Consider the following 21,588-nt stretch of genomic DNA (forward strand, 5'->3'; position numbering starts at 1 on the left):
TGGTGGATCTCAGTGTCAGGGATTCAGACTTTTTCTGTCTTACTCTACCATTCCTGAGTATGTTTCCTCACAGTCCAAAATGACTGCTTGAAATCAGTCATTACATCTGCATTCTACAACCAGAAGAAATAAACTCTATGAAAGCACATTTTCATGTTAAATGCACTTCCAGAAGCCCCACGTGTCACTTCCACTTGTATCTTATTTGCCAGTATTTAGTTCCAGCCCCAGAAGACCAGAGAAACGGCCAGTACGTCCTTACTGGACATGCTGAGGTCCTGCGTGAACTCGGGGTCCGTTAGCAGAGTGAGTGCTGCACCAGACGACTGTCTCTACCACAGGCTTATGAGTGAGATTTTCATTCTCAGAAAAAACTGTGGAAACCATTACAGTATGTTCCCTTTAGCCATCCTCTTCTTCTGTTTTTATACTTTTATTTTCCTTAGAACTGTTGCCTGACAACCTTCCATCACCCTTCCTTCTAATCATGCCATATGAACTTTTCCTTTCTCTAATTCATATGTCCTTATTTGACCTCATCCTGAATTTCTTTCCTGCTTCCAGATCTCCAACAACATGGGGAAAAGAAGAACCCTGAATTCACTACTATATACCAAGTGGGGTGGCCCATTTTTGACCCTTAATTGCTGACTAGTTGACAGAAGCATTGAAAGAGGATTGAGGAGAGAATGAGACAACAAAATAAGGGTTTCCCACAACAGTAAAGCTGGTGGTCAACTTAGAAATTGCCATCTAATACTGAATACTAAGTATTCTAGGGAGATAGGGAGGCTAGAGAAATCCTCTGAGAATTGAGCGCCTGAAATGGAAGGATCAGGGAGAAATTACCCTAGTGATCTCTCAGAGTCCCTTCTGTGACTGAGATAGCAGAGTCCTTTCAACAGCTTATTAATAATGGTGATAAGAGCAAGTCTTTCTTGTGACATTACAAAATGGTCGTTCTCAGTCAGTTCAGTCACTCAGTCGTGTCTGACTCTGCGACCCCGTGGACGGCAGCACACCAGGCCTGCCTGTCTATCACCAGCTCCCAGTGTTCACTAAAACTCATGTCCATCGAGTCGGTGATGCCATCCAACCATCTCATCATATTGGGCACCTACCTACCTGGAGAGTTCGTCATTCGTTGTCCTGTCTTTCTGCCTTTTCATACTGTTCAGGGGTTCTCAAGGCAAGAACACTGACGTGGTTTGCCATCCCCTTCTCCAGTGGCCGTTTTGTCAGGACTCTCCACCATGAGCCGTCCGTCTTGGGTGGCCCCACACGGCGTGGCTCCTAGTTTCAGTGAGTTAGACAAGGCTGTGGTCATGTGATCAGATTGGTTAGTTTTCTGTGATTGTGGTTTTCAGTTTGGTCATTCTCTGAATGAATGATTGATCCATATTGATTCACTATGAATGAATGATTCATTCACTGGTAAAATGAACATTGAATGTGTTAATAGACTCCATGTTAGTCACCGAGATTATGAGTGAACACAGTATGATCTTGCCCTTCAAGGATCTCATAGGCTATAAAAGAAGAAAGATCTGTACAGGACAAATCAGAATTTGTTGTGATAAATTACATACTTATCTGAGCCTAAGGCTCAAGGATGCAGAGGGGAGTGAGTAATTAATCCTTCTTAGGTGGGCCTTTACGGAGGAGGGACACTGGAGAATTGGTAGGAGTTCAGCGAGTGAAGAGGCGGCCATAGACCTTTGTCAGCAAGCACCGGGACAGAGAAGGCAGGCGAGTGGCAGCATCTGGCAGCTTCAGGGGCTGTTTGCTGCCCAGTCACTTTGCATGACTACAGCATGGAGTCTTTGGTCCCGAGAACGCAGATGGACTTGGAAAAGCAGGATGCACCAAATTTTAAAAGAATCTGTGCGCTAGGCTAGGGGATTGAGACTCGCTTTGGGGGATAATATTGACCCAACCAAGTTTCCTCATCAGGGCAATTATATTTTAAAATCAAGTCTGTTTTATCAATATCTTGATAATGACATTATGACAAATGAATCTGAGAGAGAAGAGAGATCAAAGAAGACAAATTAGAAAGCTATTGTAGGTGCTCTTTCCTGTCGATCCAGTCATTTATTTTTTAACATAAAATTATTATAAAAATACTATTTCCAACTCTTGCTTTGCCATCTTATGAGACAATGCTCTTAAGGTGATGCTATTTCATAAGAGAGGCTTGTTTTCCATTTGTTTTTCCCTGGCAGATATCCACATCACCCTTGGGGCTGGGTAACGGGGTAGAGGGAGCTGAGTGGTTGAACGAGATCGAGGCAATCCATCCACTGCGCTGGAGGCAGAGGCTCCCCCAGGAAGGTGTGGTTTGCTGAACCGCACGACAGAAGGAAGCAGCAAGGATGCTGCGGCAGGAGGGGGTCAGAGAGGAAATAAACGTGCTTTCAAGCTCCGAAGTGCTAGACTCACACTGGAATTGTAGAGGCCAAGGCAGGCTTAGAAATAAAAAACAGGGAAGTTTGATGTAATTTAAAAGGCAGGGTTCATAATATATATATAAGCAGACATATATATTCATACAGTCTCTTGATCCAAAGGAAATACAATAGAATATTAACCCCAAGAGGGGGCAGGGGGGCAAGATTTTAAGGACCTGGTAACACTGGAGCACGGGCAGCAGGCAGCCTAGAGCAGAGAGAAGGTGCAGAGATGTGAATTGTTTCAACTTAATGTGATAATATGTCTATTCATCTGTCTCACAAACAATGAGACCTTTTATAGGTAAGGCTGAAGCCCTCTTTGAGGATCACCCGCAGTTCCAGCCCTTTCTCCCCACACCACATATAAGTACTGGTGTTTTTTTTTTTTTTTTTTAAGTTATTACAAAAAGAAAGTCATCATTGTGAGTATTAGTTTTCCATGTAGCCTTCTGAGAATATTTGGGTGAGGAGGGAACTGTCCATTTATAGAAAGAACTGAAAATGAGATCCAAGTGCAAGACTGGCGGAAATCACAGTCACGCTGTGAAAAGCACGACTTTACACAGAGACTTTGCGTTTACCTTGGACGGTGACAGAGAAGGGAGGCTGAGCTTGCTTCTTGCTTGATGTAAGGACGATTGTGTCCTCTGTGAATTATTCTTATGTACACTCTGTCGGATATCTTGAAGGCTTTTTCAATTACATCTTTGGAGAGAGTAGGTGTTTATGTTATACCATGTGTCATTTGTTAGGAAATTAAAAAAGGAAAGCTATCCAATCAGTCTCACTTACAGAACTTTTGCCCCAGGCTATTAATAACAGAGGGTTCTCCTATAAAAGAATCTCAAAGGAAAAAAGATCACAGATACTGTGTGTTTAAGCAAATACTCATTATTTCTTGGGAAATGTGCCCAGTAGAAACAGAACTCCAGGCCAGAAAACTAAAATTTGTGATTCAGATAAATGGAATCAATGACTAATACTCTGAAATACTCCATGAAGTATTCAACGTTGAAGAAATTCTCAAAATCTTGTTGGGAATAGAAATAGGTCTCAAGAAAAAAAATATCCATTGGGCATGGCTCCTGATAAATGTGTTACAATGTAACTATGCAATACTACTTCCAGAATATCTTAACTGGTTGAGATATTTAAAGCTTGAAGTTTGTGGGTGTTCTGCAGATGGTGACTATAGCCATGAAATTAAAAGATGCTTGCTTCTTGGAAAAAAAGCTATGACTAACCTAGACAGCATATTAAAAAGCAGAGACGGTACTTTGCTGACAAAGGTCCGTCTGTCTCGTCAAAGCTATGGTTTTTTCAGTAGTCATGTATGGATGTGAGAGTTGAACTATAAAGAAAGCAGAGTGCCAAAGAATTGATGCTTTTGAACTGTGGTGTTGGAGAAGACTCTTGTGAGTCCCCTGGACTGCAAGGAGATCCAACCAGTCCATCCTAAAGGAATCAATCCTGAATGTTCCTTGGAAGGACTGATGTTGAAGCTGAAACTCCAATACTTTGGCCACCTGATGTGAAGAACTGACTCATTTGAAAAGACCCTGATGCTGGGAAAGATTGAAGGCGGGAGAAGGGGATGACAGAGGATAAGATAGCTGTATAGCATCACAGACTCAATGGACATGAGTTTGAGTAAACTCCAGGAGTTGGTGATGGACAGGGAGGCCTGGCCTGCTGCAGTCCATGGGGTCGCAAAGAGTTGGACACAACTGAGCAACTGAACTTAACTGAAACATACCCATGCCCATCATAGACAAGAAATACAAGATGTTAGAGTAGAAAAGAAAAACCAGTATGGAAGTGGTTATATAAAAGAATGTTTCTGTCTAATATCAACTATCTAATTTATTCATAGGCTTAGTTAACTGAATTATGTATCTTCATATTTTATATTCCTACTTGTATATTTATCCACATTCTTTTTTTTTTCAAGATTGTATAAAGAATTTTATTTGAGGGTTTTTTAAGTTGAACTTTTTTTGTTGTTGATGTTTTTGTTTTGTTTTTCAGAAAATAGCAAAAATCAAACCAGAATAAAACTAAGTGCTTTAGAGAACAGTAAATGTTGCTATATTCTCTTCTCTGCTGCACAATCAAAATAAACATGATTTAATGATTTTACACTAATTTTTATTTTACTTTTTGAAGGCATGATTAGCATCTGTTTTAGTTTTAAACATTTATTTTGTTTCATAATCTTTCCTTTTTAAAATTATTTATTTTAATTGGAGGCTAATTACTTTACAATATTGTAGTGCGTTTTGCCATACATTGACATGAATCAGCCATGGGTGTACACGTGTCCCCCATCCTGAAACCCCTCCCACCTCCCTCCCCATCCCATCCTTCTGGGTTGTCCCAGTGCACCAGCTTTGAATGCCCTGTTTTCATGCATTGCACTTGGACTGGTGATCTATTTCACATATGGTAATATATTCAGGTTCCAGAAGCTATTAAGAATTTATTTCCTCTTGGCATTTGCCAGGTCTAATTATTATAGGGATAATCTTACTTTGTTACCACATTGATATATTCTAAAGAAATAACCTATTCCATTCACTGTACCAGAATTAGAATTTTTTGAGCAGTCTACAGTCAGAAGAGATTTCTGTCCACATGCAGATACATTACCATGAACAATATTGGAAAATTTAAATGAGTAAAAGATGTAAATCTAATAGTCTAAACTACAAACTTTCTTTTTTTCCTTTGTCTTACTCATTTTATTTATTTATTAATTTTTTTAGTATAAATTTATTTTAATTGGAGGCTAATTACTTTACAATATTGTACTGGTTTTGGCATACATCAACATGAATCTGCCATGGGTATACACGTGTTCCCCATCCTGAAGCCCCCTCCCACCTACCTCCCCGTACCATCCTTCTGGGTCATCCCAGTGCACCAGCCCCAAGCATCCTGTATCATGCATCAAACCTGGACTGGTGATTTGTTTCATATATGACATTATACATGTTTCAATACCATTCTCCCAAATCATCCCACCCTCGCCCTCTCCCACAGAGTCCAAAAGACTGTTCTATACATCTGTGTCTCTTTTGCTGTCTCGCATACAAGGTTATCATTACCATCTTTCTAAATTCCATATATATGCGTTAGTATACTGTATTGGTGTTTTTCTTTCTGGCTTACTTCACTCTGTATAATAGGCTCCACTTTCATCCACCTCATTAGAACTGATTCAGATGTATTCTTTTTCATGGCTGAGTAATACTCCATTGTGTATATGTACCACGGCTTTCTTATCCATTTGTCTGCTGATGGACATCTAGGTTGCTTCCATGTCCTGGCTATTATGAACAGTGCTGCAATAAACCTTGGGGTACACGTGTCTCTTTCAGTTCTGGTTTCCTCGGTGTGTATTCCCAGCAGTGGGATTGCTGGGTCATATGGCAGTTCTCTTTCCAGTTTTTTAAGGAATCTCCACACTGTTCTCCATAGTGGCTGTACTAGTTTGCATTCCCACCAACAGTCTAAGAGAGTTCCCTTTTCTCCACACCCTCTCCAGCATTTATTGCTTGTAGACTTTTAGATAGCAGCCATTCTGACTAGCGTGAAATGGTACCTCATTGTGGTTTTGATTTGCATTTCTCTGATAATGAGTGATGTAGAGCATCTTTTCATGTGTTTGTTAGCCATCTGTATGTCTTCTTTGGAGAAATGTCTGTTTAGTTCTTTGGCCCATTTTTTGATTGGATCGTTTATTTTTCTGGAATTGAGCTACAGAAGTTGCTTATATATTTTTGGGATTAATTCTTTGTCAGTTGCTTCATTTGCTATTATTTTCTCCCATTCTGAAGGCTGTCTTTTCACCTTGCTTACAGTTTCCTTTGTTGTGCAGAAAGTTTTAATTTTAATTAGGTCCCATTTGTTTATTTTTGCTTTTATATCCAATATTCTGGGAGGTGGGCCATAGAGGATCCTGCTGTGTTTTATGTCAGAGAGTGTTTTGCCTATGTTCTCCTCTAGGAGTTTTATAGTTTCTGGTCTTATGTTTAGATGTTTAATGCATTTTGAGTTTATGTTTGTGTATGGTGTTAGAAAGTGTTCTAGTCTCATTCTTTTACAAGTGGCTGAGCAGTTTTCCCAGCACCACTTGTTGAAGAGATTGTCTTTTCACCATTTTATATTCTTGCCTCTTTTGTCAAAGATAAGGTGTCCATAGGTGCATGGATTTATCTCTGGGCTTTCTATTTTGTTCCATTGATCTCTATTTCTGTCTTTGTGCCAGTACCATACTATCTTGATGACTGTGGCTTTGTAGTAGAGCCTGAAGTCAGGCAGGTTGATTCCTCCAGTTCCATTCTTCTTTCTCAAGATTGCTTTGGCTATTCGAGGTTTTTTGTATTTCCACACAAATTGTGAAATTATTCGTGCTAGCTCTGTGAAAAATACCGTTGGTAGCTTGATAGGGATTGCATTGAATCTATAGATTGCTTTGGGTAGTATACTCATTTTCACTATATTGATTCTTCCAATCCATGAACATGGTATATTTCTCCATCTATTAGTGTCCTCTTTGATTTCTTTCACCAGTGTTCTATAGTTTTCTATATATATATATGTCTTTTGTTTCTTTAGGTATATATATTCCTAAGTATTTTATTCTTTTCGTTGCAATGGTGAATGGAATTGTTTCCTTAATTTCTCTTTCTATTTTCTCATTATTAGTGTATAGGAATGCAAGGGATTTCTGTGTGTTGATTTTATATCCTGCAACTTTACTATATTCATTGATTAGCTCTAGTAATTTTCTGGTAGCTAGTCTTTAGGGTTTTCTATGTAGAGGATCATGTCATCTGCAAACAGTGAGAGTTTTACTTCTTCTTTTCCCATTTGGATTCCTTTTATTTCTTTATCTGCTCTGATTGCTGTGGCCAAAACTTCCAAAACTATCTTGAATAGTAGTGGTGAGAGTGGGCACCCTTGTCTTGTTCCTGACTTTAGGGGAAATGCTTACAATTTTTCACCATTGAGGATACTGTTTGCTGTGGGTTTGTCATATATAGCTTTTATTATGTTGAGGTATGTTCCTTCTATTCCTGCTTTCTGGAGAGTTTTTATCGTAAATGGATGTTGAATTTTGTCAAAGGCTTTCTGTGCATCTATTGAGATAATCATATGGCTTTTATTTTTCAATTTGTTAATGTAGTGTATTACATTGATTGATTTACGGATATTGAAGAATCCTTGTATCCCTGGGATAAAGCCCACTTGTTCACAATGTATGATCTTTTTAATGTGTTGTTGGATTCTGATTGCCAAAATTTTGATAAATCTACATTCACCAGTGATATTGGCCTGTAGTTTTCTTATTTTGTGGCATCTTTGTCAGGTTTTGGTATTAGGGTGATGGTGGCCTCATAGAATGAGTTTGGAAGTTTGCCTTCCTCTGCAATTTTCTGTAAGAGTTTGAGTAGGATAGGTGTTAGCTCTTCTCTAAATTTTTGGTAGAATTCAGCTGTGAAGCCGTCTGGACCTGGGCTTTTGTTTGGGGGAAGATTTCTGATTACAGTTTCAATTTCTGTGCTTGTGATGGGTCTGTTAAGATTTGCTATTTCTTCCTGGTTCAGCTTTGGAAAGTTGTACTTTTCTAAGAATTTGTCCATTTCTTCCAAGTTGTCCATTTTATTGGCATAGAATTGCTGATAGCAGTCTCGTATGACCCTTTGTATTTCTGTGTTTTGCTGTTGTGATATTTCCATTTTCATTTTTAATTTTATTGATTTGATTTTTCTCCCTTTGTTTCTTGATGAGTCTGGCTAATGGTTGGCCAATTTTATTTATCCTCTCAAAGAAGCAACTTTTGGCTTTGTTAATTTTTGCTATGGTCTCTTTTGTTTCTTTTGCATTTACTTCTGCCCAAATTTTTAAGATTTCTTTCCTTCTACTAACCCTGGGGTTCATTTCTTCCTTTTCTAGTTGCTTTAGGTGTAGAGTTAGGTTATTTATTTGACTTTTTTCTCGTTTCTTGAGGTATGCCTGTATTGCTATGAACCTTCCCCTTAGCACTGCTTTTACAGTGTCCCACAGGTTTTGGGTTGTTGTGTATTCATTTTCATTCATTTCTATGCATATTTTGATTTCTTTTTTGATTTCTTCTGTGATTTGTTGGTTATTCAGCAGCATGTTGTTCAGCCTCCGTATGTTGGAATTTTTAATAGTTTTTCTCCTGTAATTGAGATCTCATCGTAATGCATTGTAGTCAGAAAAGATGCTTGGAATGATTTTAATTTTTTTTAATTTACCAAGGCTATATTTATGGCCCAGGATGTGATCTATCCTGGAGAAGGTTCCATGTGCGCTTGAAAAAAAGGTGAAATTCATTGTTTTGGGGTGAAATGTCCTATAGATATCAATTAGGTCTAACTGGTCTATTGTATCATTTAAAGTTTGTGTTTCCTTGTTAGTTTTCTGTTTAGTTGATCTATCCATAGGTGTGAGTGGGGTATTAAAGTCTCCCACTATTATTGTGTTGTTGTTAATTTCCCTTTCATACTTGTTAGCATTTGTCTTACATATTCCAGTGCTCCTATGTTGGGTGCATATATATTTATAATTGTTATATCTTCCTCTTGGATTGATCCTTTGATCATTATGTAGTGTCCTTCTTTGTCTCTTTTCACAGCCTTTGTTTTAAAGTCTATTTTATCTGATATGAGTATTGCTACTCCTGCTTTCTTTTGGTCTCTATTTGCGTGGAATATCCATTTCTAGCCCTTCACTTTCAATCTGTATGTGTCCCTTGCTTTGAGGTGGGTCTCTTGTAGACAACATATATAGGGGTCTTGTTTTTGTATCCATTCAGCCAGTCTTTGTCTTTTGGTTGGGGCATTCAACCCATTTACATTTAAGGTAATTATTGATAAGTATGATCCCATTGCCATATACTTTATTGTTTTGGGTTCTAGTTTATACACCCTTTTTGTGTTTCCTGTCTAGAGAAGATCCTTTAGCATTTGTTGGAGAGCTGGTTTGGTGGTGCTGAATTCTCTCAGCTTTTGCTTGTTTGTAAAGTTTTTGATTTCACTTTCATATTTGAATGAGATTCTTGCTGGGTACAGTAATCTGGGCTGTAGTTTATTTTCTTTCATCACTTTAAGTATGTCCTGCCATTCCTCCTGGCCTGAAGAGTTTACATTGAAAGATCAGATGTTATCCTTATGGGAATCGCCTTGTGTGTTATTTGTTGTTTTTCCCTTGCTGCTTTTCATATTTGTTCTTTGTGTTTGATCTTTGTTAATTTCATTAATATGTGTCTTGGGGTATTTCACCTTGAGTTTATCCTGTTTGGGACTCTCTGGGTTTCTTGGACTTGGGTGATTATTTCCTTCCCCATTTTAGGGACGTTTTGAACTATTATCTCCTCAAGTATTTTCTCATGGTCTTTCTTTTTGTCTTCTTCTTCTGGGACTCCTATGATTTGAATGCTGGGGCGTTTAACATTGTCCCAGAGGTCTCTGAGATTGTCCTCATTTCTTTTAATTCGTTTTTCTTTTTTCCTCATTCTATCTTCTACGTCACTTATCCTATCTTCTGCCTCTATTATTCTACTGTTGGTTCCCTCCAGAGTGTTTTTGATCTCATTTATTGCATTATTCATTATATATTGACTCTTTTTTATTTCTTCCAGGTCCTTGTTAAACCTTTCTTGCATCTTCTCAATCCTTGTCTCCAGGCTATTTATCTGTGATTCCATTTTGTTTTCAAAATTTTGGATCATTTTTACTATCATTATTTGGAATTCTTTATCAGGTAGATTCCCTATCTCTTCCTCTTTTGTTTGGTTTGGTGGGCATTTATCCTGATCCTTTACCTGCTGGGTATTCCTCTGTCTCTTCATATTGTTTATATTGCTGTGTTTGGGGTGGCCTTTCCATATTCTGGCAGTTTGTGGAGTTCTCTTTATTGTGGAGTTTCCTTGCTGCAGGTGGGATTGTATCAGTGGCTTGTCAAGGTTTCCAGGTTAGAGAAGCTTGTGTCAGTGTTCTGATGGGTGGAGCTGGATTTCTTCTCTCTGGAGTGCAATGAAGTGTCCAGTAATGAGTTTGAGATGACAGTGGGTTTGGAGTGACTTTGGGCAGCCTGTATATTGAAGCTCAGGGCTATGTTCCTGTGTTGCTGGAGAATTTGCATGGTATATCTTGCTCTGGAACTTGTTGGCCCTTGGGTAGTGCTTGGTTTCAGTGTAGGTATGGTGGCATTGGTGAGCTCCTGTCAATTAATGTTCCCTGGAATCAGAAGTTCTCTGGTATTCTCAGAATTTGGACTTAAGCCTCCTGCTTCCGGTTTTCAGTCTTATTTTTACAGTAGCCTCAAGACTTCTCCATCTATACTGCACTGTTGATAAAACATCTAGGTTAAAGATGAAAAGTTTCTCCACAGTGAGGGACACCTGGAGAGGTTCACAGAGTTACATGGAGAAGAGAAGAGGGAGGAAGGAGTTAGAGGTGACCCGAATGAGATGAGGTGGAATAAAAAGAGGAGAGAGCAAGCTAGCCTGTAATCACTTCCTTATGTGTACTCCACAGTCTGGGCCACTCAGAGATGTTCATGGAGTTATACAGAGAAGAGAAGAGGGAGGAAGGAGACAGAGGTGGCCAGGAGGATAAAAGGGGGGAATGAAAAGGAGAGAGACAGATCCAGCCAGTAATCAGTTCCCTAAGTGTTCTCCACCGTCTGGAACACAGAAAGAGATTCACAGAGTTGGGTAGAGAAGAGAAGGGGGAGGGAGGAGATAGAGGTGACCTGGTGGAGACAAAGGAGAGTCCAAAGGGAGAGAGAGCATTCAAGCCCATAATCTTGCTCCCAAGTAAAAATGGGTACTGAAGATTGGGTTCTTAAAAGTACAAAATTGATAACAAATACCAAAAAGCAAAGATTAAAAATCTAGAGTCGAGGTTGGATTTTCAAAAATACAATATTAAAGAAAAGAAAGTCACAAAAATTATAAAATATATATATATATATATGAAGTTTGCTTTAAAACATAGGGTCTCTCTTTTTTTTTTTTGCAAAGTAATAGTAGGTTATAAAAATGAAAATTAAAGGAGTAATAGAGGACTTAAAAATAAAAAAAAATTAATGATAGTAAAAATAGTAAAAATATATCTAGGACTTTCTCTTGTGTTATTGTGGGCAATGTGGGGTCAGTTCATTTTTGTATAGTTCCTTGATCCAGCTTATATTTCTCAAGATCTATAGGCCCCGTCCTATGTGCTACTGCTAAGTCGCTTCAGTCGTGTCCGACTCTGTGCAACCCCATAGACGGCAGCCCACCAGGCTCCCCCATCCCTGGGATTCTCCAGGCTAGAACACTGGAATGGGTTGCCATTTCCTTCTCCAATGCATGAAAGTGAAAAGTGAAAGTGAAGTTGCTCAGTTGTGTCTGACTGCTAGCAACCCCATGGACCGCAGCCTACCAGGCTCCTCCATCCATGGGATTTTCCAGGCAAGAGTACTGGAGTGGGGTGCCATTGCCTTCTCTGCCACCCTATGTAGTCGGTACTAACTACAGGGTTTTAATCTATTGCACCTGTCACTTCCAAGGCAGTTCCCTCTGTTTTAGCTTCTTCTGTTTGCTGGTCTCTTCAGTGTCTTAATTTCCGCCCTGACACAAGGGGGCGGTGGTGGACACTTTTTTAGGCTCACTGGTTCAGTCGTGCTGTGGGGAGGGAGGGACGCTGCAAACAAATAACACTGGCATGTGCTCGCAGTGTCTCGGCCACACTGGGTTTGCCCTCGCTCACGACATGTGTGCGCTTTCCCTGGCTACACTGCTTAGGCTCTAGGTTGCTCTGCTGGGGACTGTCTGAGGCCGGCCCTGGGTTGTATGCACTTCCCAGGTCTAAGCCGCTCAGGGTAAGGTACTTGGGTAGTCCTCAGAGGCGCAGACTCGGTTGGGCTTGCGTTTTGTGGTCTTCCCAGGTCCGAGCAGCTCAGGTGACCAGGTGTTTGGCGAGCGTGGTCACTGCGACTTATCGCCTCCCCTGTCCCTGCCGCTCGGTTTTCTGGGTGTACAGCTGGTGCACCTTCTTAGGTGGATGTTGACTGTCCAGAATCCCAAGAAGTCTTGGTTAGCAGTGAAGCCTGCTTGCAGTTTGGTAGATAATGCCTCTCTGGGGCTGCAATTGCCCCCTTCCGGCTCTGGCTGCCCTTGCTGGCCTGTCACCGGAGGGGGATAGGCCGGTCTGCAGCCAGCTAGCTCTGCTCAGTCCTTTGTTCCATTAGCGGGCCTGATGGTGTGTTAGGTTAGGGCTCTTCATGTAGCGCTAGTCAGTCCTTTGTTCTGTGAGTGGGCCTGGCAGTGTCTTAGGTTAGGGCTTTTCGCGTGGTAGCTATCCCACAGTCTGGTTTGCTAGCCCAAGTTAGTTCCCTCAGATTGCCCTCGGGGCATTCAGGCCGGTCTTTACTCTAAGCAATGCAGCCCATGCCTCCCTGCCCAGCCCCCACTTGCTAGTGGCGGATGCAGGCCTGTTACCGTTGGGCACGTGATCTGTGGGTTTTAAGTATTTATTTATTTTTCCTCCTGGTTATGTTGCCCTCTGTGGTTCCAAGGCTCGCCACAGACTTGTCAGTGAGAGTGTTTCCTGGTGTTTGGAAACGTCTCTCTTTTTAAGACTCCGTTCCCAAGACCGAGCTCCGTCCCTACCTCTTTTGTCTCTCTTTTTATCTTTTATATTTTTTCCTACCTCCTTTCAAAGACAATGGGCTGCTTTTCTGGCTGCCTGATGTCCTCTGCCGGCATTCAGAGTTGTTTTGTGGAATTTACTTGGCATTCAAATGTTCTTTTGATGAATTTGTGGGGGAGAAAGTGGTCTCCCTGACCACCATCTTCCAAACTTACAAAATAGTTTCATGTCTTTGTTCATTTCTAGAAGATTAAATTGCTAAGGTGAAATAATTAGAGTATCCAGTTACCTTGGTATTCTAATCATGTAGGGAATTATATCACCCGAGAGCTAATTAAATACCCACAATGATGACTTTCTTTTTCAATGAACTTTAAACAAATCAAAAACACTGTAAAAAATAAGTATGAAGTACAATGTCACGTGTACTGCCTGGAAGTCTCCCTGACTGGCTGCTGTGTGCCAGATGGTCCCCAGGCTCGTGGACAGTGAGATCGGGGCAGGAAAGGCTTGAGGGAGGCAAGAACGCCCAGCAGGCTGGCCCAAACCCATCGCCCCTTCCTGCACATCCCGTCTCCTTTCCCTGAGCCAGCGCAGACTGTCCCAGGCAGGCTTGCAGCACCTGGTCCAGACGAAGAGGTGCCCAGGAAAGGGAGAATGAAGCTGGCGACGAGCCAGGAGTGGTGAGCAGGGGTGTCGCTGATCTTGGTGTTGACCTTGCAGAGCACAGGGACTCAGAGCTGTTTGGGAAGTTTTAAACTTAGAGGAAAATGAGTCTCTTGGGACCTTTGTATCGTCTGATACAGACCTAAAGAAAGGGTGTTTTGTGGCACTTCAGTCTTTTTTCATTTAATTTTACTAAGCTCTTACTATGCACTGGGCACTGTTCTGGGTGCTGGAGATACAGCAGTGAAAAAATTCCTTAAGGAAGGTAAATCTTAGTGGGAGAAGACAAACAATAAACAGAATACATGTGTAAACTATATAAAAAGAGAATTTCTGTGGAAGAACCTAGAGTGGGGGAAGAGGACAGGAAGTGCTGCGAGCCTGAGTTAATGTGTGTTTTTTGTTTTTTTTTTAACTTAGTTAATGTTTAAACAGGGTAAGCCGTGAAGGCTTCACGGGAGAGGAGATCACAGCCTTGGAGGAGGGCAGGGAGAGAGCCTGTGGTATAGACACCCAGGAAAGAACATTCCAGGGGCAGGGACTAAGCGCCCCAGCCCAAGGAAGAGCGCGCCGGCCTGCGAGGAGGTGGCTGGCGGGCGTGTGACTGCAGGGGACAGGGGGCCTGAGACCCCAGAGCTGCCCTCCCTGCAGCGGAACACCTCCCGAGCAGCAGGCGCGGGGCTGCTGGCTGTGGGGTGCTGTGAGACACCCCGGCGGATGTGTCTGAGGTTCAGAAGCCAGGGTGTGGCTGCTGGTACCAGTGTGTAGGTGCTACTTAAAGTCACAAGACTGTCCAGCATCCCTCGAGCAGAAAAAGAAGTGATCCCACTGACGCCCAGGCAGCATCGCCTTCAGGAGGCCAGGAAGAAGAGGAGACCTCGTTACCATTCAAACGGTCCAACAGTAGACACTCCACAGGGCAGAGCTAGGAATGAATAACTGTGTAAGACACCAGTCTGGGGCTCAGTGCACAAATCCGTGTTTTAACACCTAGAGCTGCCAGCAGCTAAGGGGCTCATACAAGCAGCCACCTCCCTCGCGTGGGAGATGGTCCCAGACCTGCCTGTGCGTCCCGCAGGGTCAGCGCCATTGACAGGGACAGAGGGGAGAGCCCTGCACACGTCCTGGTCACCTGTACGATATTAAGTGGTATTCCCACAGAATCCCTGTATGCGTTCTGTATTTGTCAACTAAGTTGCCAAACGAGCACTTAACCAAGTATATTTTGACCTGAGATGGCTGATAAAATGGAGTCTAAAGAGATTGTCGCCAACGGCACCCCCTCACTTCTCCTGCTCCCTTTAGTTTAGAGACAGTCTTTTTAAAATACATTTATGTGTAGTTGGAGCACAGTTGCTTTAGTGTTGCTTTGGTTTCTGCCGGCATCAGCGTGCATGGGCCATGGGTGTGCAGGGTCCCCGCCCACCCCGGGGTTCTCGCCGAGCTGGCATGTGCGCTCCCCGCGTGTGCGCTCCCCGCCGCAGCAGGGCCCCTCCGGCTCTGTTTACCCTGCGGTGTGTATGTTCCTGTGCTCCTGTCTCCTTTCATCCCATCTTCCCCCTCCCCTCTCTGCGTCCGTGGGTCTGGTCTCTGTGTCCGCCTTACAGACCATCTTCTAATGTACTGGAAATCCTTAACTTCTTGGTCTCAGTATCGCAAATCATTCTCCGTGCCCTCTTCCTTACCACTTCAAGAAAGAACCAGCCGCGCCGCGAACCGCCTGCTGTGAGGATTCGGCTCTATTATTGCCTATGTGAGGGTGGAGCTACGCGAGGAGAGGGGTCAGAGCCGACTGACGCGCGTGGGTAGGAGACGCGCTTAAAATGCGCCATGTGGGCCCTCAACACCCACAGGATGTTCCATTTTAGAGTGTTTGCTACAGAAAGGATAAGCATAAAATAAACAGTAAACGTTTCAAAAAGAATTATTGCTGATAATTATCAGTGAGGTGTATAGTTCCTTTAGAGAAAAGCACAGTATTTGCCAACGTAACACGAGACAGTTTGAATGCTAAATCCATCACTTTATATCTCTATTGTCATATAAAAAAGAGGTTCTTATATAATGTTACTATTAGGATGAGATAATTAATTATATGGTGTATTTATTTATACTCTGCCTTTCCCCACAAAAATGGAAAGATGGCTTTTCAACAGTTGACACTCCTTTGCTATCCCTCAGCCAGCATCCATCACAGCTTTAAAGTGACCAGGAGATTCAGTATGATTAAGATTTGGAACAAATAGTGATTACTCCAAGATGGGAGAACTCAAGGGAATCACAGAAAAGTGACTTTCATAGAAATGAAACTTTCACAGGGTGATAAAAATAAGTCATGTTTCTTTTGTCTGCTTCTGAAAGCACTAGGTGTTCTAGGATATTTGATTTTCTCTTCAGGGTATCATTTAAAAAACAAAAAAGTGAAGTGAGAAAAATAAACAGGCTCTTTCTTCATCCATTTATAAGATTTATACAAAAAGAAATGTCATATGATTCATGTGGCAAGGAAGACTTCTTTAACAGCTGAAATGAAGAACAATGAGAGTTGTATTGACTGATGTTTGGAGTGTAAAAGAGCCAAGGAAAATAGAACGGATGCATTAGAACATAAAGAGCCTATCACTTATGTCTCAAAACATCCTTCAGACGTTTTTTCTTGCTCTACACTAGCAAATGGTAAATAACTGAAGTGTCCGAGGTGTTCTCAGCAAGGCGTGTATAGAAGCGGCAGTGTTCTGAGGTTCACTGCAGTAAACCGGCACGTCTGCTCCTGGCCAGAGGCAGCCCCCCCGACCCCCAGCCCAGAAGCCTTTCACCTGTGTCACAGTCCGATCTGGTCCATACCTTTGTAACAGCATTCAGCATACTGCACTCAGACATTACCTGTCTTCTCTACTGTCAAAGCAAAAACTGCCCTTGACAAAGTTGAAAAGGTTGCTCCTGATTCTTGCCAAATGTATGTGACCCCGTAACAGAGGACCACACACGGTACTGATGCTCAGAAAAGCCTGCCGTGGGCACCGTCGGAGCTGGTAAGCTCTGTGAGCCTGTAGGAGGCGCCCTGGAGGCACCTCCTCGGGGTCCTCCTGGCCAAGCTGGGAAGCGGGAAGGAGCAGAGAAGGTCCAAACAGGCTCTCCGGCTTCTGGCAGATAAACCCTCTCCCTCCTCCTGCTCAATCCCCAGGGGCAGTGCTTAGAGGAGTTTCTAGGTGCTGAGGGTGCAGTGGATTTCTGTGGCCCAGGAGTCTCTGAATTCAAGATCAGCCTCTGCACTGAGAGCCCCACTGTGTCTGTCTGTCCGCTCCCACTGTGTCTGTCTGTCCGCTGTACTTCTATAAAGTCAGATTCGGGCTTTAAGGTGAAAATAAATCTTTTCTATTTTTTAACTGAAGTATAATTGATGGACAGTATTGCATAAGTTTCAGGTATACAACATGGTGATTCAAAATTTTTATACATTATACTCCATTTATAGTTATTCGATAAAATTGGCTGTATTTCCTATATGTTTTGAATGGTTAAAATGAAAATGTAGGAGAGAATTTAAACACAAATGAGCAACAACAACAACAACAAAGCTCTGATGAAGTGGAACCCGCAGTGGCCTTGACCTGCCTGCGGGTGCCCTGGGGCCCCGCCGCGCACGGGGAGCTGCACCCGTGCTGACCCCTCCCTTCCCAAGTCCCGGCTCCTCCCTGAGCGGTCTCATTGCCTTTGCTTTCTTCAGGGAGCCCTCTTCTCTGTTAGCTCAGCCACTACCTCTCTCCCTTTGCCTGGTTAGCTTCTCTAGATCTTCCACATCTGTTTAAACTTCACTTTCTGAATACCTTTCTTGATCTTTCTGACCAGGTCAACCCTCTGTTACAGACACTCGTCCTCCAAGCACTTTCGGTTGCCAGTCTGTTTCTTCGTGTGGTTTTCTCTGTGGTAGTGGAGGCTTGTTCTCTGTAACACCCCGTCATTCCCCACCACCACCCACAGCACTTGTCACGTGGCATGTGCTTAACAAATGCAGTTCATCATCAGTTGAATGAGTGAGTGAAGAAACCTCTTGATTTCCTGTGCCTGGTTTCCCTTGGATTGGGCTTTCTCAAAAACAGTTAACAGTTTGAAAAAGTCTTCCGATAAAGAATGCCTCTCTGTGGTTTTAACTCGGTAGGTCAGAAGGGATCATGCTCATCTAGGGCACCAACAAAATGAAGGTTCAGTCAGTTCAGTTCAGTCCTCAGTCACGTCCGACTCTTTGTGACCATCACCAACTCGCCGAGTTTACCCAAACTCATGTCCATTGAGTTGGTGATGCTATCCAACCGTCTCATCCTCTGTCATCCCTTTCTCCTCCTGCCTTCAATCATTCCCAGCATCACAGACTTTTCAAATGAGGATTCAAATGAGGTCTTCGCATCAGGTGGCCAAAGGATTGGAGTTTCAGCTTCAACATCAGTCTTTCCAATGGATATTCAGGACTGATTTCCTTTAGGATGGACTCGTTGGATCTCCTTGCAGTCCAAGGGACTCGAAAGAGTCTTCTCCAACACCACAGTTCAAAAGCATCAATTCTTTGGCGCTCAGCTTTCTTTATAGTCCAACTCTCACCTCCATACATGACTACTGGAAAAACCATAGCTTTGACTAGACAGACCTTTGTTGGCAAAGTGATGTCTCTGCTTTTTAATACACTGTGTAGGTTTGTCATAGCTTTTCTTCCAAGGAGCAAATGTCTTTCAATTTCATGGCTGCAATCACCATCTGCAGTGATTTTGGAGCCCCAAAGAAAAAAGGTACAGTCAGTCATTCAAATTATCCGTCTATTTTTCTCTTAGGGCTTTAGGAGAAGGAAAACCTAGCATCAGTCAAATGTCACAGGCGATACCTAATCTTGCTTATTTTAGAACCATTTCAAGTTACAGTGATTTTATTTACTAAAATAAATTCATTCCAATCTTTATATATACCTTCAATCTCTAGATATTACACTGTCAGGTATCCTGGGAGTTCTGTAGCATTTAGTGTTTAATGAGCAATAACATGAATGATGGTAACTTTAGGAAGTAGCAGAAAACTTGACTCTACTTAGAAGACAGGCAGGAAAATCAATGAATGATTATTAACTATTTCTGAAAAAATTCTAAATCATTTAAAATACATGTTAAAAAAAAAAACCCCGTAGTACAGCTTGAATGTTTTTATTCCCCTGCCCCTGCATTTTGCTTGTTTATTTGTTTTGGCAATGAGATAAGAAAATATATGAAGGACTTCCAGGAGTGTCTGTATGAATAGCGTTAAAAGGTAGACTGGTTGATACCTTTTCTTGAACTGAATTGGAAGTAGTCAACTATTTCTGACTCTTAAGAAAATCATAAATATGTAGAATTACCCTCCAGGACATGTGATACGTAGGAGACTTGAAACACTGATGTGCCAGAGACTGAAATTTATTCTAGAAAAGCTTTTGGTGCTTGGAAAGGGTTCACATAGATTACAAGAATGTGTTCTGCTGGCTCTGAAGTCACAGCCCTATTAACTAGTGATCAAAAATATTTAAAGGTTACTGTGTATTAATATCTAATTGTGTCTAGGTATTTAGGTTGATTTCATCCAAATTTTATATTATGATAGTGAATATAATAAATCCATTTTAAAATTTCTTTTTAAGAGAAATGTATTATGGAGGACAAACACATTCTGTATTCCTTTTGTCTCAGTCAACCTCACGTGGGAAGTCTAGCTTTTCATCCCACCAGTTTACTCATCTTGCAGCATAATGCCTCACAAGGACATAAGCTGCCTCCAGCAAGTAAGGTTGCACCCAGTGCTGGGAAGGGAGGTCAGATATTGCCACATCGGGTAAAACCAACTAAAACCCTGTAACATGGTTTCAAAAAGGACTTTGTTTTATAGTATTCACTTCCTTTGGGTCCCTTGACTTGGGAGCTACAAGGATCAAAGTCAGGGAAAGCCCCGGACCTTTAAGACAGCCCGCTGGCCTCCGCAGGTGCCTCCCCACGCGCGGGCTGGGCGTGAACCCCCCCGGAGCTGGGGATGGGTGCCCTCGGGCGGCAGGCACAGAGGCTCTACGGGGGGCGGGGGGTCCTGCAGCAGGTGCACAGGGGGAGCACCCGTCCTCTTTTCTTGCCTGGACTCTCAACAACTCTTCCTTCACTTGGATGACAGCGTATGAAACCCAGATGAAACCTGGAAATTAGCTGGTGCAATTCATTTACTAGAGGTAAAAACCAAGACCCAGAAAATATGAGACTGTCAGCATCTCATCAGTTCAGTTCAGTTCCTCAGTCGTGTCCGACTCTTTTCGACCCCATGAATCGCAGCACACCAGGCCTCCCTGTCCATCACCAACTCCCAGAGTTCACTTAGACTCACATGCCTCGAGTCAGTGATGCCATCCAGCCATCTCATCCTCTGCCGTCCCCTTCTCCTCCTGCCCCCAATCCCTCCCAGCTTCAGAGTCTTTTCCAATGAGTCAACTCTTCGCATGAGGTGGCCAAAGTACTGGAGTTTCAGCTTTAGCATCAGTCCTTCCAAAGAAATCCCAGGGCTGATCTCCTTCAGAATGGACTGGTTGGATCTGCTTGCAGTCCAAGGGACACTCAAGAGTCTTCTCCAACACCACAGTTCAAAGCATCAAGTCTTCGGCGCTCAGCCTTCTTCACAGTCCAACTCTCACATCAATACATGACCACAGGAAAAACCATAGCCTTGACTACACGGACCTTTGTCGGCAAAGTGATGTCTCTGCTTTTGAATATGCTATCTAGGTTGGACATAACTTTCCTTCCAAGGAGTAGCGTTTTTTAATTTCATGGCTGCAGTCACCATCTGCAGTGATTTCATGTGTATGTTTAAATGTCAGTATGGGGTTGATGATGCTTCCCTGGTGTGGGACTTGGCCTGGGGAGGGTACGTGGCTCTGACTGTGCCAGATGTGTGCGCCTTCAGCCCCCTGCGGAGGTGGCCCTTCTGAAAGCTGCAGCCTCACCTCAGCCTCCTCCGCCCGACGCTGAGCAAGGCGTTTGCGAGTGGGAGGTCAGTGCAGAGGCCCCTGGTCCCCAGAGAGACCGTCTGTGGGGTCCAGATGGCTCTGGGGATGCGCGCGAGCCTGGCAGAGAGGGTGGTACTGGCTTTGAGTGCGCATTTTTCTTAATTATGTTAATTAAGTCTCGAAAGAAAATTGTTCTAGGAATAGACGCCCGTGGAGCCCAGATTCCGCTCCTCAAAGGGTGCCTCCCGCTGAACTGCCGCGCGGAGCTTGAGGACGTAGGCCCATTCCACAGGCCCTTCACCTCCTGCGTCTTATGTGACAGTTTCTACAGGAGGGAGGGTATCCTGAGAGAAGAAAACAGGGCAGGAAGACGTCAGAGGGAAGACCGCGGTGTCCTCTCTATAACTCGGGGTTCCCTGAGGACAGCTTCCTTCAGAGGCTCCCCTTGGCGTGTCCTCCAGTCCTGACATCCCCAGGCCGCGCGGACGCGGCTCCGGCTCCCCTGCCCCGAGGGAAGGAGCGCGGAGCCCTGCCCCAGGGCCGCCCTCGGGGAACATTCAGCACTCCGCTGCCTCTCGGGGGAGCCCCGCCGCGGACCCCCGCAGCACATCTGTTCAGAATAGAAAAGGGCTGCTCTGGGCTGTAGACCTGCGCCCTGCTTCGGCACAGAGAGCAGAGCTCTCACGTCTCCGTTTTTTCCGTTATTAGTGGGGTCAGCAAACACCACCTCCAGGCCTCAGGGCAAGCCGTTGACCCAGTCAGCCTCTGTTTCACAGCTGGGTCTACGCTGTGGGCCGCT

At 43.2% G+C, this 21,588-nt stretch overlaps 1 protein-coding gene across 1 annotated transcript in view; it reads left to right on the forward strand.

Moving 5' to 3' along the window:
• Positions 1-21,588, forward strand: part of CAMK4 (calcium/calmodulin dependent protein kinase IV) — a gene marked incomplete at its 5' end in the record, with an annotated part of 267,128 nt that overhangs the window by 221,716 nt on the left and 23,824 nt on the right. The window lies entirely within an intron of this gene.

Source organism: Bubalus kerabau, chromosome 1 (assembly GCF_029407905.1).
Source record: "Bubalus kerabau isolate K-KA32 ecotype Philippines breed swamp buffalo chromosome 1, PCC_UOA_SB_1v2, whole genome shotgun sequence".
Lineage (NCBI taxonomy): Eukaryota > Metazoa > Chordata > Mammalia > Artiodactyla > Bovidae > Bubalus > Bubalus kerabau.